Source organism: Neoarius graeffei, chromosome 13 (assembly GCF_027579695.1).
Source record: "Neoarius graeffei isolate fNeoGra1 chromosome 13, fNeoGra1.pri, whole genome shotgun sequence".
Taxonomy (NCBI): Eukaryota; Metazoa; Chordata; class Actinopteri; order Siluriformes; family Ariidae; genus Neoarius; species Neoarius graeffei.
In genome coordinates, this window is record NC_083581.1 from 18,216,947 (window position 1) to 18,230,129 (window position 13,183).

Here is a 13,183-nt window from a genome sequence, read left to right on the forward strand (position 1 = left end):
GCTATTCGGAATTAAAAGCTGTGTGACTCGCTCTTTAGTTTGAGTGTCCTGCATCACTCGGTATAATCTATCCTTCATAATCGCGAAGCAGGGGAAGGACGGGGTGATGTTCGGCTGGAGCGTTTGACCATCGATTACTCTCACTTGGTCAAACGCATGCCACAGAGTCTCGTCTCGCGTTTGCTCTAATGGGAAATCCACGAGGGATTCCCCAACAGAGAGAGGAGGGGCCGGTGGCTCCTCACTATGACGCGGAGATGACGTAGACGGCTCTGTGACAGCTGCTCCCGCCAAGGCGACACCGGGACCTCCCCTTGTTAAATGGCAGGACCCACTCTTCACTAAGTGTGTCATTAAATCCCAAAATCCCGGCCAATCAGTCCCCAAAATTATAGAGTGGGTAAGGCAAGGATTAACCGCCGCCTTCACTATAAATTTTTCCCCACGGAAAAAAATGTGGACCGACACCAAAGGGTAGCTGTGAACGTCCCCATGCACACACAACACCTTCACCCCCTGTGCTCCCCCCAATGCCTCGTTTTGCACCAGGCTTTGGTGAATTGAGGTCTGATTACAACCAGAATCCACCAATGCCTGATATGTATCCCCTTGAATACTCACCGGTATGCAATACGCTCCGGCCCGATCGAGGGCGGCTCCTGGCGCGTCAGGGATCAGAACCACCGCGCCCACCTCCATTACCGTGCACTGTTGTTGGAGGTGGCCTGGCATCCCGCAGCGCCAGCAAACCAGCCCGGGCTTCCTCTCCGCACCGGTGTTCTGGGGCTCACTCACCTGAGGGGGGGGGCAGAGACAGACACAGAAGGGAGAAATGGGAGGGCACCATGGGTGCGGCGGTCCGGCGCCACCACAGTGGGGGAATGGGGTGAGGACGAGAGACAGGAGGGGAGAGAGAGAGAGAGAGAGAGAGAGGAGAGGAGAGGCTGTCTGCTGTCCTGACACCAGGACAGCCGCCATATAGTCCTCCGCCAGCTCGATGGCCTGATCCAGCGACGCCGGGCGGGGGCACTGGACCCACTCCGCGGTTCCTGCTGGCAAGTGTGCGACGAATTGCTCCAGTACCACCTGGTCGATGATCCCCTCGGCGTCGCGGTTGTCGGCCCTCAACCACCGCCAGCAGGCGTCCCAGAGTTGCTGGCCAAACGCGAACGGCCAACCGACTTCCTCCAAGCGCAAAGCGCGGAAGCGCTGACACTGCTGCTCTGGGGTGCGACCCACACGCTGGAGGACGGCCCGGCGAAGGTCTGCGTAGGCCGGCCGGCGGTCGGCGGGGAGCTGTAGCACAGCCAGCTGCGCCTCTCCCATTAGCAGGGGGAGGAGGCGCACCGCGCGCTGCTCCATTGGCCACCCCGAGGTCTCCGCGACTTGCTCGAAGAGCGTGATGAATGCCTCGGGGTCATCGTGTGGGCCCATCTTTGTTAGCGTGAGGGGGGACGGGCCCGCGGTGGGAGCGTTTGGTGGACCCCGCCGACGTGAGGAGGTGCCGGAACACCTGACGATCTTCTTGCTGGGCCAGCACCAGGGCCTCGAACCGCTCTTCCTGCTCCTTTCGGAGGGTGACTAGCGACTGGTGCTGGCTTTGCTGGGCCGTGGCGAGGGCGTGGACCAGTTCGGCAAACGGGAAGGACTCCATGGGGCTGTTCGGCTGCTGCGCTCCAGATCCCGTGTTTCAGCACCACTGTAACAGTTTGTATGGGTGGGTGGAGCACAGAGGACGGCAGGACAGAGATCAGGTTCGTAACCAGGGTTTTTTTTGTTGCCACACTTTTCAGTGAACAACTTGTAAACTATACAGACACACACACACACAACCGGCGTCTGGTTCGGGGATGAGCTCCTCTGCTCTACGCTCTCCCTCCTTAAGTAGGGCATGGTCACTGGGAAGACACACACAAACACAGGTTAATTGACATCAGGTGTAGTGATTCTGCCACTTACCTTCCCTGACTCCGCCCTCCTGTCATAGACTGGCGCTTGACCACGCCCCCGCTGCCACACACTGCCAGAATACCACTAACCAAAAGTTTAAATGAGTTCTGTTGCAGGTAGAAAGAAAAATAAATAAATACATACATAAATAAATAAATTCATAAATAAATACCCCCTGCAGACTGCATTTACTGCACAGATGCCCTTTATATTTAGGCCTACTTAATACCATCAAATACTAAAAGCACCTTAGAATAAACAACATGTTTGAGCAACAATACTGCTACTCTCGTACATGTAATTATTGTACCATTCACGATTAGATAAAATTCAAATAAAATCTTACAATATTGCTTGAAAGTCTAGAGCAAGATATTTTCTTATTAAAAAAATTCAGATATTGTTTTAACAATAATAAGTATCACTGTATAAATGATAGAGTGCAAATAGCTGTGTAACTAAATGTCCTTGGGGTTGTTGAGACATGGAGGGCCGGGAGTACCATCCAGCCAACAGTTCAGGTAGGAGTCCTTTGAGAGTAAGTGCTTTGGCTTTCATAACATTCTGCTCCCAAAAGCTGATGTCAGGGAAAAAGTCTTTATACAAAGAAGGTTTTCTTACTTTTGTAGTTTTTTAAAACTGTTCTTCTGTGTTGGGACTCCTTGGGAAAAAGAAGGCATATTCCAACATGTTGCTAACGCTAGGCCACAAATCTGCACCGTAACTCCAGTCATTTCGAGGAATTTTGTACAGATCATAGTCACTAATAAACTCTAATTTCCATGTATTTCTTTCCTTTGCTTCTTTCTGACCAAGATTATCCAAGTAATCCAGTAGTAGAGCTTTTTTAGCTGTAGTTTTCTTCAGGCAACAGACACTGGACATCTTTGATTGGCTTCAGTATGTGAACAGTATGTAAACAAAGTTTGCTTGTCCCCCAGGCATAAGGTAGCGCTGGTTGCTAAGGTACAGTGGTGCTTGAAACTTTCTGAACCCTGTAGAATTTTCTCTCTCATCTCATTATCTCTAGCTGCTTTATCCTGTTCTACAGGGTTGCAGGCAAGCTGGAGCCTATCCTAGCTGACTACGGGCGAAAGACGGGGTACACCCTGTACAAGTCGCCAGGTCATCACAGGGCTGACACATAGACACAGACAACCATTCACACTCACATTCACACCTACGGTCAATTTAGAGTCACCAGTTAACCTAACCTGCATGTCTTTGGACTGTGGGGGAAACCGGACCACCCAGAGGAAACCCACGCGGACACGGGGAGAACATGCAAACTCCACACAGAAAGGCCCTCGCCAGCCATGGGGCTCGAGCCCAGACCTTCTTGCTGTGAGGCGACAGCGCTAATCACTACACCACCGTGCCGCCCAGAATGTTCTATATTTCTGCATAAATATGACCTAAAACATCATCAGATTTTCACACAAGTCCTAAAAGTAGATCAAGAGAACCCAGTTAAACAAATGAGACAAAAATATTATACTTGGTCATTTATTTATTGAGGAAAATGATCCAATATTATATATCTGTGAGTGGAAAAAGTATGTGAACCTTTGCTTTCAGTATCTGGTGTGACCCCCTTGTGCAGCAATAACTGCAACTAAACGTTTCTGGTAACTGTTGGTCAGTCCTGCACACCGGCTTGAGGGAATTTTAGCCCATTCCTCCATACAGAACAGCTTCAACTCTGGGATGTTGGTGGGTTTCCTCACATGAACTGCTCACTTCAGATCCTTCCACAACATTTTGATTGGATTAAGGTCAAGACTTTGACTTGGCCATTCCAAAACATTAACTTTATTCTTCTTTAACCATTCTTTGGTAGAACGACTTGTGTGCTTAGGGCAGGGGTGGGCAAACTTTTTGGCTCAGGGGCCACATTGACTTTTGAAATTTGCCAGGCGGGCCGGGCCAACACCAAATTCATACATATCGAACATAAACCAGAAAAGCTTTAGTGTTATTGTAAGGCCTTCACTGACAGAGACCCAAATGCAGATCAGATTGACATTTATTTTAGTTCTCAGTCAACAAAGGCAGAGCAGAAAAATGTTTGCAGTTCAATAGATTGGCACTGGATCCATCCAGAAAAGTAATACACACACACACACACACACACACACACACACACACACACACGTGATAGTAAGAAAAGTAGCACACTTAATTCTTAAATTACATCTTTGAGCTGCCAGGATGAGTAGGATGCCAGTGTATTTGTATATTTGTATCATTTTATACATACAACTAAATTGCATATCATTAAATTGAACTAAATTACATATCAGTACATATCATTTTTGTACATTTCACTGAACTCGTAGATTTACACCTGAGTGTTTTTTTTTTTTTTAACCATCCACTTCCAGCCTGCCAGTACAACCAACCACCATTAGTAGGAGAGGTACCACACCATTCCAAAATGTTTGCAGATCAACAGTTTGGGTACCACCCCATGCCAACATGTTTGCACTTCAGTGGTTTGGCACTGGATCCATCCAACCCACAAAATCAAACAAAACGGCTCAAGAAAGCAAAAAACTCCAAACTGGTTTTCAGGTTCAAAGTCACTCACTGAAATATTTCCAGTCCTCAAAAAATCAAAACACAGGTTCCAAACAGGTTTTCATATTCCAAAAGGCCACTCATAGATCAGAATAACCTCCACAGGCAAAAGTCCAGGAACAGATATAAGCAGAAGCAAGGTCAGCTGCTCATAATACACCTATAATAGCAAACAGGGACATAAATGAGGGGCGGAGCAGACACCCAAAAGCACACGCTACTTAAAAACAAACACCAGCACTACACCAGCCACCCACGACAACCAAAATTACTAAGAGTTATACTTTTTATATTATTATTGTCTGTAAACATGTGACTACCATCTTATTACAGCTCCAACATAGTTTTAAAAAGAGAAAGTGTTAATTCACTCAGCAACCGCTGAGCTGTATTCGTCCGTGCTTGCGCTGACTGGTTGTTAGCATAATTAGCATGCTTGGAGGAAAAGTGCCGTTTGATGCTATATTCCTTAAAACTGTAACGGTTTCTTTGCAAATAAGGCATACAGCCTTTGATCGGACTTCAGCAAAAAAATATTTAATTGTCCATTCTTTATTGAACACCCTGCACTCACTGTCCACTTTTCTTTTTTTAGGACAACTCATTGTAAAGTTTTATCCTGTGTTCTCGAGATCATCAGTGGCACGGGTGCCAGAATGACTTCCATGGCACGTGCTGCACCACTCTGCAAATGTAATCTCGCGTGAATACGACTGACTGGAAAGACGGATCTCTAGAACACCTGTCTACGTGATAACACTGACGCTTATAGTTTATAGATCTGCTCAATAGTGTTTATATGATTGTCTTCCGCGGGCCGGATTAAAAACGCCAACGGGCCGGATGTGGCCCGCAGGCCGTAGTTTGCCCACCTCTGGCTTAGGGTCATTGTCTTGCTGCATGACCCACCTTCTCTTGAGATTCTGTTCATGGACAGATGTCCTGACATTTTCCTTTAGAATTTGCTGGTAAAATTCAGAATTCATTGTTCCATCAATGATGGCAAGCCATCCTGGCCCAGATGCAGCAAAACAGGCCCAAACCATGATACTACCACCACCGTGTTTCACAGATGGGATAAGGTTCTTATGCTGGAATGCAGTGTTTTCCTTTCTCCAAACATAATGCTTCTCATTTAAACCAAAAAGTTCTATTTTGGTCTCATCCATCCACAAAACATTTTTCCAATAGCCTTCTGGCTTTTCCATGTGATCTTTAGTAAATTGCAGACGAGCAGCAATGTTCTTTTTGGTGAGCAGTGGCTTTCTCCTTGCAACCCTGCCATGCACACCATTGTTGTTCAGTGTTCTCCTGATGGTGGACTCATGAACATTAACATTTCTGAGGTCCTCAGAAATCTCCTTTGTTCATGCCATGATACACTTCCACAAAAATGTGTTGTGAAGATCATACTTTGATAGATCCCTGTTCTTTAAATAAAACAGGGTGCCCACTCACACCTGATTGTCATCCCATTGATTGAAAAACACCTGACTAATTTCACCTTCAAATTAACTGCTAATCCTCGAGGTTCACATACTTTTGATGTCAGTGCAAGAATGCTTGCCCGTGCACTGAAGCATCATAGTACTAGTGCAGCAGCTAAGTGATTGAGTGTGTTTGTTATGATTGGGTATTTCCGGTCTGCTTGAGTGCATCATGGTAGCAAACCAGCCCAAAACACTGATTTTCCTTCAAAATATGCCCCAAACATCACAAGGTAAAGAAATCTGACGTGATTTTTCAGCAATTATCAGAGCAAAAAAAAAAATAGCATGTCAGCGAATTTAAAGTGTGTCGGCCCCAACACGCAAAAGCACTCTGGGGAGAACCCTGTAGTAATTTCCATACATAATTTCCAACCTAAGTAAAATTTTGGATTAGCAAAGATTTTTAAAAGGGATTTTTATTTTGCGGACTCATTAGTAAAACCGGGGCTAGGATTTTTAGGGGGCTCTCAAAAGAACAACCTATTTTCCATCACTTCTTTTGTCTCTCTTTCTTCCATCCACTTCCTCTCTGTCTACACCTACCTAGTATTTCCTCTTGTCTGTCTGTCTACCTATTCCTATCTACCTAATTAGCATGTTTTTCTAAATATCTTTTTTCATACTTAACCGAGATTCAAATTAACATTCGGATTCTTAACCACTAGACCAGCAATATATATATTTTGAATTTATTAATGAGCCCAGTCTCACTATGTCAAGTAGTTTAAAATATATGCATGTTCACTGACACCAAATACAGAAATGGCTGAATCTTGATCTAGTGAAGTTTCCTGTGTTAATGAAGAGATATTCAACCAAAAACTCTGAACTTAAGACCTCTACCAAGAGCCACAACAGCAATGTAACTGTGTTCATTAACAGCGAGTTTTATGATGTTGCAAAAACATGGTTGGTCAGTGGTGATTACAAGAGTCTCGAGACAATAAAGAGGAAAAAAATTGGACTGTAGAGAATGGTAAAATTAGAACTGAAGACAGGAAATTCATAATCCCCAAGCAAGATATTTTCAAGACACTAACAGCAGATCATTCTGAGATTGCTCATTGAGGGACAGACAAAACTGAACAATATATCCGTGATTCATTTAGTGAAATTTCGCAAGATGTCACTGCACTCTTTGTACACTACATTTACAACATAAAAGTGTCAGTGATCATTTGAAGAAACCTGTCCTGAAGCCACTGACATCTGGCAGCTTTTTTAAACGTGGAAATAGATTTGATCGACTTCCATAAAATACCTTGTGTCACTTGCACAAAGCTACACCAGTGGGTACTTCATGTTATAGAACACTATTTGAAGTATTCATGGCTTTACGTCCTCCATTCAAAGTGTACGGAAGAGGTCATAGAATCCCTACAGCAGAGATTCTATCTTTTTGGATTTTCAAGTATTCTTCATTCAGACAATGGAAGAGTTTAAAAATTCTAAAATGGCTGAGTTTTGCAAAATCAATGGGATCAAGCAAGTACATGGTGGTCCCCGAACACCTATGACACAAGGTCTGATAGAACACAATAACAAAATCATTAAAGAAAACATGGCCAACATACGTAAAGAAAGAAAAGAATATTTCCACAAATTGTGTACAATATTGAATCAAGCAGCATATAAGAAAAACATTACTTTGCACTCTGCTACCAAGAAAAGCCCATATGAAATTGTGTTTTCCATGAAACCAATTAAGGAAGTCCATAAGGAAGAAAAAAAACAGGATGAACAAACATTGGCTTCAACCGAGGTGCAAAGCCCCAACACTCAAGCTACTAAGCAGAAATATCAGAAGATGAAATTTTCCTAAAATCAACCCAGTTACAACTTGAGGATCATGACACAGAGAAAGAAACCTGCTTCCTTCAGGATCAGTGAACATGTTGCAATAAAAAATTGGTAAGGTTGACAAAACAGTCCACTGCATCCAAATGTACTAACTGAGAAAATAACTGAACTGGAAAATGACTACACCAAAGTAGTAACTAAATTTGGAAAAGTAAATACCTTCATCTCTACAAACAGACTTAAGTGTACAGAAACTGAAACTGATTGATTATTCAAAGGAAATTGCTTTCTCTTTTGCATGCAAACAGCAGCACAATAAACATTTTAACTAAAAGTACTTTTGTACTGTTTATTATTCTTGAAACATAATCCAACAAAGTCTTCCCCAATGCTAACCCTAGATATAATAAGTCTCCCTAATACAAGTAGCAAATTATGAAGTGGGTTAAAAATTCTAACCTAGGTTGAAAAATTCCACTGGACCTACAACATATACTATGAAATTCAGTGTTGACAGGTGTGCATGATTGTTTAACCTTGTCCGGTCTCAGGCAGCATATGACCAACATTCTCTTCTCCTGCCACTTTCCAGGAAAAGGCATGTGATGAGGATCCTGTATAACACACACACACACACACACACACACACACACACACACACACACACACACACACACACACCTCTCACTTTAACCATAGTTTCCACTGCCATGCTTTTGTGGTGATTTTATATGCACAAATAACCACATACACCTTAAGTAAATCACAAGTATATCCTGATTTGTGTATGTAACCACCTATACACACACACACACACACACACACACACACACACCTCAAGTTATCACAAGTTTGTCCTGACTTATGTAACAACACACACACATATATATGGGTCTGTCTCAGAAACTGGGTACTGTGGGGGTACTCACAGTATACTAAGTATACTCACAGTCAATAAACTATACGGTTTTGAATGGTGATATTGGTTTTAATTTGAAATAAAATGATGAAAGAAATAATACAGATAAAACTAAATCTTTGATGTGAATACTCTATTCAGAATTTGGCAAAAATTCTGCAAATTTGTGGAAAAATGGCAGCTTGATCTGGGACATGATAAATGGTTGACTACATCGCATTCCCTTAAAAAGGTTGTAGTCCACTGAAAAGTCTACAGTTATCACTCATTGTATTTTAAGTTGTAACTTTATACATGCCCTGTGATGACCTGGTGACTTGGTGCGCTCACAGAATAATCATAACCGTAACATCATGCAAAATATTTGATCACGGTTGTAGCTCCATTTTCCGCATACCCAAAAGCAATATGATCGTGTGTTTTGATCTAAACAGAAAGCCTCAGGGTCAAGGTCACTATCTCACCAAAAGTAGTAACTTAAAATCACTACACCATATAAAAATTTAGTTATAAATCTGTGATTTTGTTTTTTTAAAACAAAAGCTGAAAGTTAGGTATAGAATATGTTTCTTACAGAATATGTTACAATGGTAGCTGGTCTTGTATGAATTTCTGAGCTATAAAATGAGTTGTGGTCTATTTTTTACTGTAGTGTGTTATTTGTGTGCGGGGAAGGACAATTTGCATGTGTAGAATGGAATTTTCCACTCCAACAGTGAGAAGTTGATCGTGCTTCCATTTGCGGTCTTTCTGTTACACGAGTGATCTGTTCAGACGTTATCACTGAAAAGGTGAGTTTTGACAGTTTTATTTTGTTTGTCTTGTAGTATAAGGCAATAGAATGTTTATTTTTCATCTTACTTTCATATTTCATAGTGTTTGCATATTTTTGGCCAATATTTTGCAACCATGGTCAATTTAGATCGAACTTTTGATAGAATCTACGGCCAGTCATTTTGCTCCGCCCCCGCCTCACACTCCGTCCGGTATGGTAGTGATATCCCGTTGCTCGCTCGCCACAGCGGAGACCCGCGCGACCTTCAGCCAGTACAGTCGCTGTTCTTTTACCATCGCCGTTATTCTCATCTTTCCGGTGTGTTTTTGATTTTTCCATTGTGTCCTATTGTCCTATTTCGCCATATCAAAAACCCAAAGAAATTATCGAAATGTGTTCAACATTTTCACTCATCTGTGAAGGAGGGGCTTTAATTCTTTATGATGTAGTTATTTTATATGTAAATCAATTTTACAAAAGCATTTGAATTGTAATCAAAAAAAAATTCCACAGTGGAGGCCAGATAAAGCAAGATACTATCTTTATTCTTATTAAACATGACAAAAGAAACACCGAGTGTTAGGTAAATGCAAAAAAAAAAAAATAGTAAAATTAGAAAATTAATTGTTGACCATAATGTCCCAAAATGAGAGACCAGTTTCTGAGACGGACCCATATTTTATATATATATATATATATATATATATATATATATATATATATATATATGAACCCTTTAGAATTTTCTATATAAATATGACGGAAAACATAATCAGATTTTCACACAAGTCTTAAAAGTAGATAAAGAGAACCCAGTTAAACAAATGAGACAAAAATATTATACTTGGTCATTTATTTATTGAGGAAAATGATCCAGTATTACATATCTGTGAGTGGCAAAAGTATGTGAACCTTTGCTTTCAGTATCTGGTGTGACCCCCTTGTGCAGCAATAACTGCAACTAAACATTTCCAGTAACTGTTGATCAGTCCTGCACACCGGCTTGGAGGAATTTCAGCCCATTCCTCTGTGCAGAACAGCTTCAACTCTCGGATGTTGGTGGGTTTCCTCACATGAACTGTTCACTTCAGGTCCTTTCACAACATTTTGATTGGATTAAGGTCAGGACTTTGACTTGGCCATTCCAAAACCAGGGGCATAGCTGGGGGGGGGGGGGGGGGGGGTTTCCTGGGTTGCCCGTGACCCCCCCCCTTTTCAGACTATAAATTTTTTTCAATAGCCGCATAAGAATATTAGAAAAGCACCCACTGTAATTTTTCTAACATTTTTTTTTAAACCAGATTGTCACCTCAGCCTCAGTAGGGTTTCTATAACCTTGTATGGACTTCCTGTGGTTTTGACGCGAAAACCCAGTTCTGCACAAGTGCAACACAATCGCACTAGAAAGCAAGGTCAAGCTGCTAGTGTAGCTGCAGTCTTTTTAGTTGCGAATTACGAGTATTTCCTCTTGTACTAATACGGTAATTTGTCATGTCAAAACAAGCGAAACCTTCCTCCTTCTTTCAACGTGAAGAGGTAAGCAATTTATTATATTTTTTTTCCATCAAAGTTGCATTTTGTGGCTTTAGTGTGCCGTTGCAAGAACATCAAGAAAACGTGGAAGAAACAGCAATAATGGAAGAGCTGGTTTCTAAACTACCTAAAACTAGCGATGGTAATTCTTTTTTTTTTTTACATATTTTTCATAGTTCTATTCTAGTACTAAGTCAATTTTTTTATTTGCATCGGTTGACGAGGGTAAGATGTCGAGCTGCTATCCATACACTGCCGGATAAAGCTGATTTAGCCTAATCATTGTCCGACATCTCAACAGCTCGCAACATGAGATGAAAGAATGATGCAAAGACCGCGTTATTTTTTCATTTACAAACCTACAGGCACTCAGGCTGCCAGTCAGTGTGTGACCCCCCCCCCCCCCCCTTTGAAAAATCCTAGCTACGCCCCGAAAACATTAACTTTATTTTTCTTTAACCATTCTTTAGTAGAATGACTTGTGTGCTAAGGGTTGTTGTCTTGCTGCATGACCCACCTTCTCTTGAGATTCAGTTCATGGACAGATGTCCTGACATTTTCCTTTAGAATTCGCTGGTATAATTCAGAATTCATTGTTCCATCAATGATGGCAAGCTGTCCTGGCCCAGATGCAACAAAACAGGCCCAAACCATTATACTACCACCACCATGTTTCACAGATGGGATGATACTACTACTACTACTACTACTACTTTTATAATAATAATAATAATAATAATAATAATAATAATAATAATAATAAGTAGTAGTTCAAATTATATAGCATCTTTCACAAACCCAAGGACGATTTACACAGGAGTTACACCAAAAAAAAAAAAAAGCCACACTAGGAAGAGTAGTGCGAGGTAAAGAGAAAATTTTTCAAGTTAGCTTTGAAGGAAGAGAGAGTGGAACAGTCACGAAGCAATTGTGGTAATGAGTTCCAAAGTTTAGGAGCAGCAACACTGAATGATCTGCCACCCACAGATGCCAGTTTAAAATGTGGGACAGTCAAAAGTCCACAGACAGAAGATCTGAGGGAGCAGGAGGGACAGTACAAATGAATTAACTCACAGAGATAGGAAGGGGCGAGACCATGAAGAGCTTTATAGGTTAAAAGCAAGATTTTGTATTTGATCTGAGAGATAACTGGCAACCAATACAGTTGCTGTAAAACAGGAGTAATGAGAGCAGTGCGCTTGGTGAGTGTGAGGACTCTGGCTGCTGAGTTTTGGATGTACTGCAGGTGATTGAGCAATGTGGCAGGGAGACCATAAAAGAGAGAATTGCAATCGTCAAGATGAGAAAAGATAAACGCACTGACCAACATTTTGGCATCAGTTTCAAAGAGAAGAGGGCAGAGACGAGCAATATTGTGGAGGTGAAAGAAAGCATTCTTAGTAATGAGTTTAAAATGGGGTTCAAATGTAAGAGTGAAGTCAAAGAGAACGCCAAGGTTTTTTTATAACTTGGGAAGGACTTATAGACGCCATCAACATCAATAGTGAAATTGGAGAAGTTCAGAACCTGTCTTTTGGTACCTACTAATAGAACCTCCGTTTTGCTAGCATTAAGTTTAAGACAGTTCTTATGCAGCCATTGCTTAAGGTTAGTGATGCAAGTCCTTAGCAGCTGAACAGAGGCCATGGAAAGGGTGATAGTAATGTAGATTTGAATGTCATCAGCATGAAAGTTAAGGCCATGGTTGCGAATAATCTGGCCTATAGGAGAAACATCTCATCTCATCTCATTATCTCTAGCTGCTTTATCCTTCTACAGGGTCGCAGGCAAGCTGGAGCCTATCCCAGCTGACTACGGGCGAAAGGCGGGGTACACCCTGGACAAGTCGCCAGGTCATCACAGGGCTGACACATAGACAGACAACCATTCACACTCACATTCACACCTACGGTCAATTTAGAGTCACCAGTTAACCTAACCTGCATGTCTTTGGACTGTGGGGGAAACCGGAGCACCCGGAGGAAACCCACGCGGACACGGGGAGAACATGCAAACTCCACACAGAAAGGCCCTTGCCGGCCCCGGGGCTCGAACCCAGGACCTTCTTGCTGTGAGGCGACAGCGCTAACCACTACACCACCGTGCCGCCCCTAGGAGAAACATATAATATAAAAA

At 42.3% G+C, this 13,183-nt stretch overlaps 1 pseudogene; it reads right to left on the minus strand.

The window, feature by feature from the left end:
- LOC132895873 (dynein axonemal heavy chain 7-like) overlaps positions 1-13,183 on the minus strand; it is a 594,076-nt pseudogene that overhangs the window by 169,920 nt on the left and 410,973 nt on the right.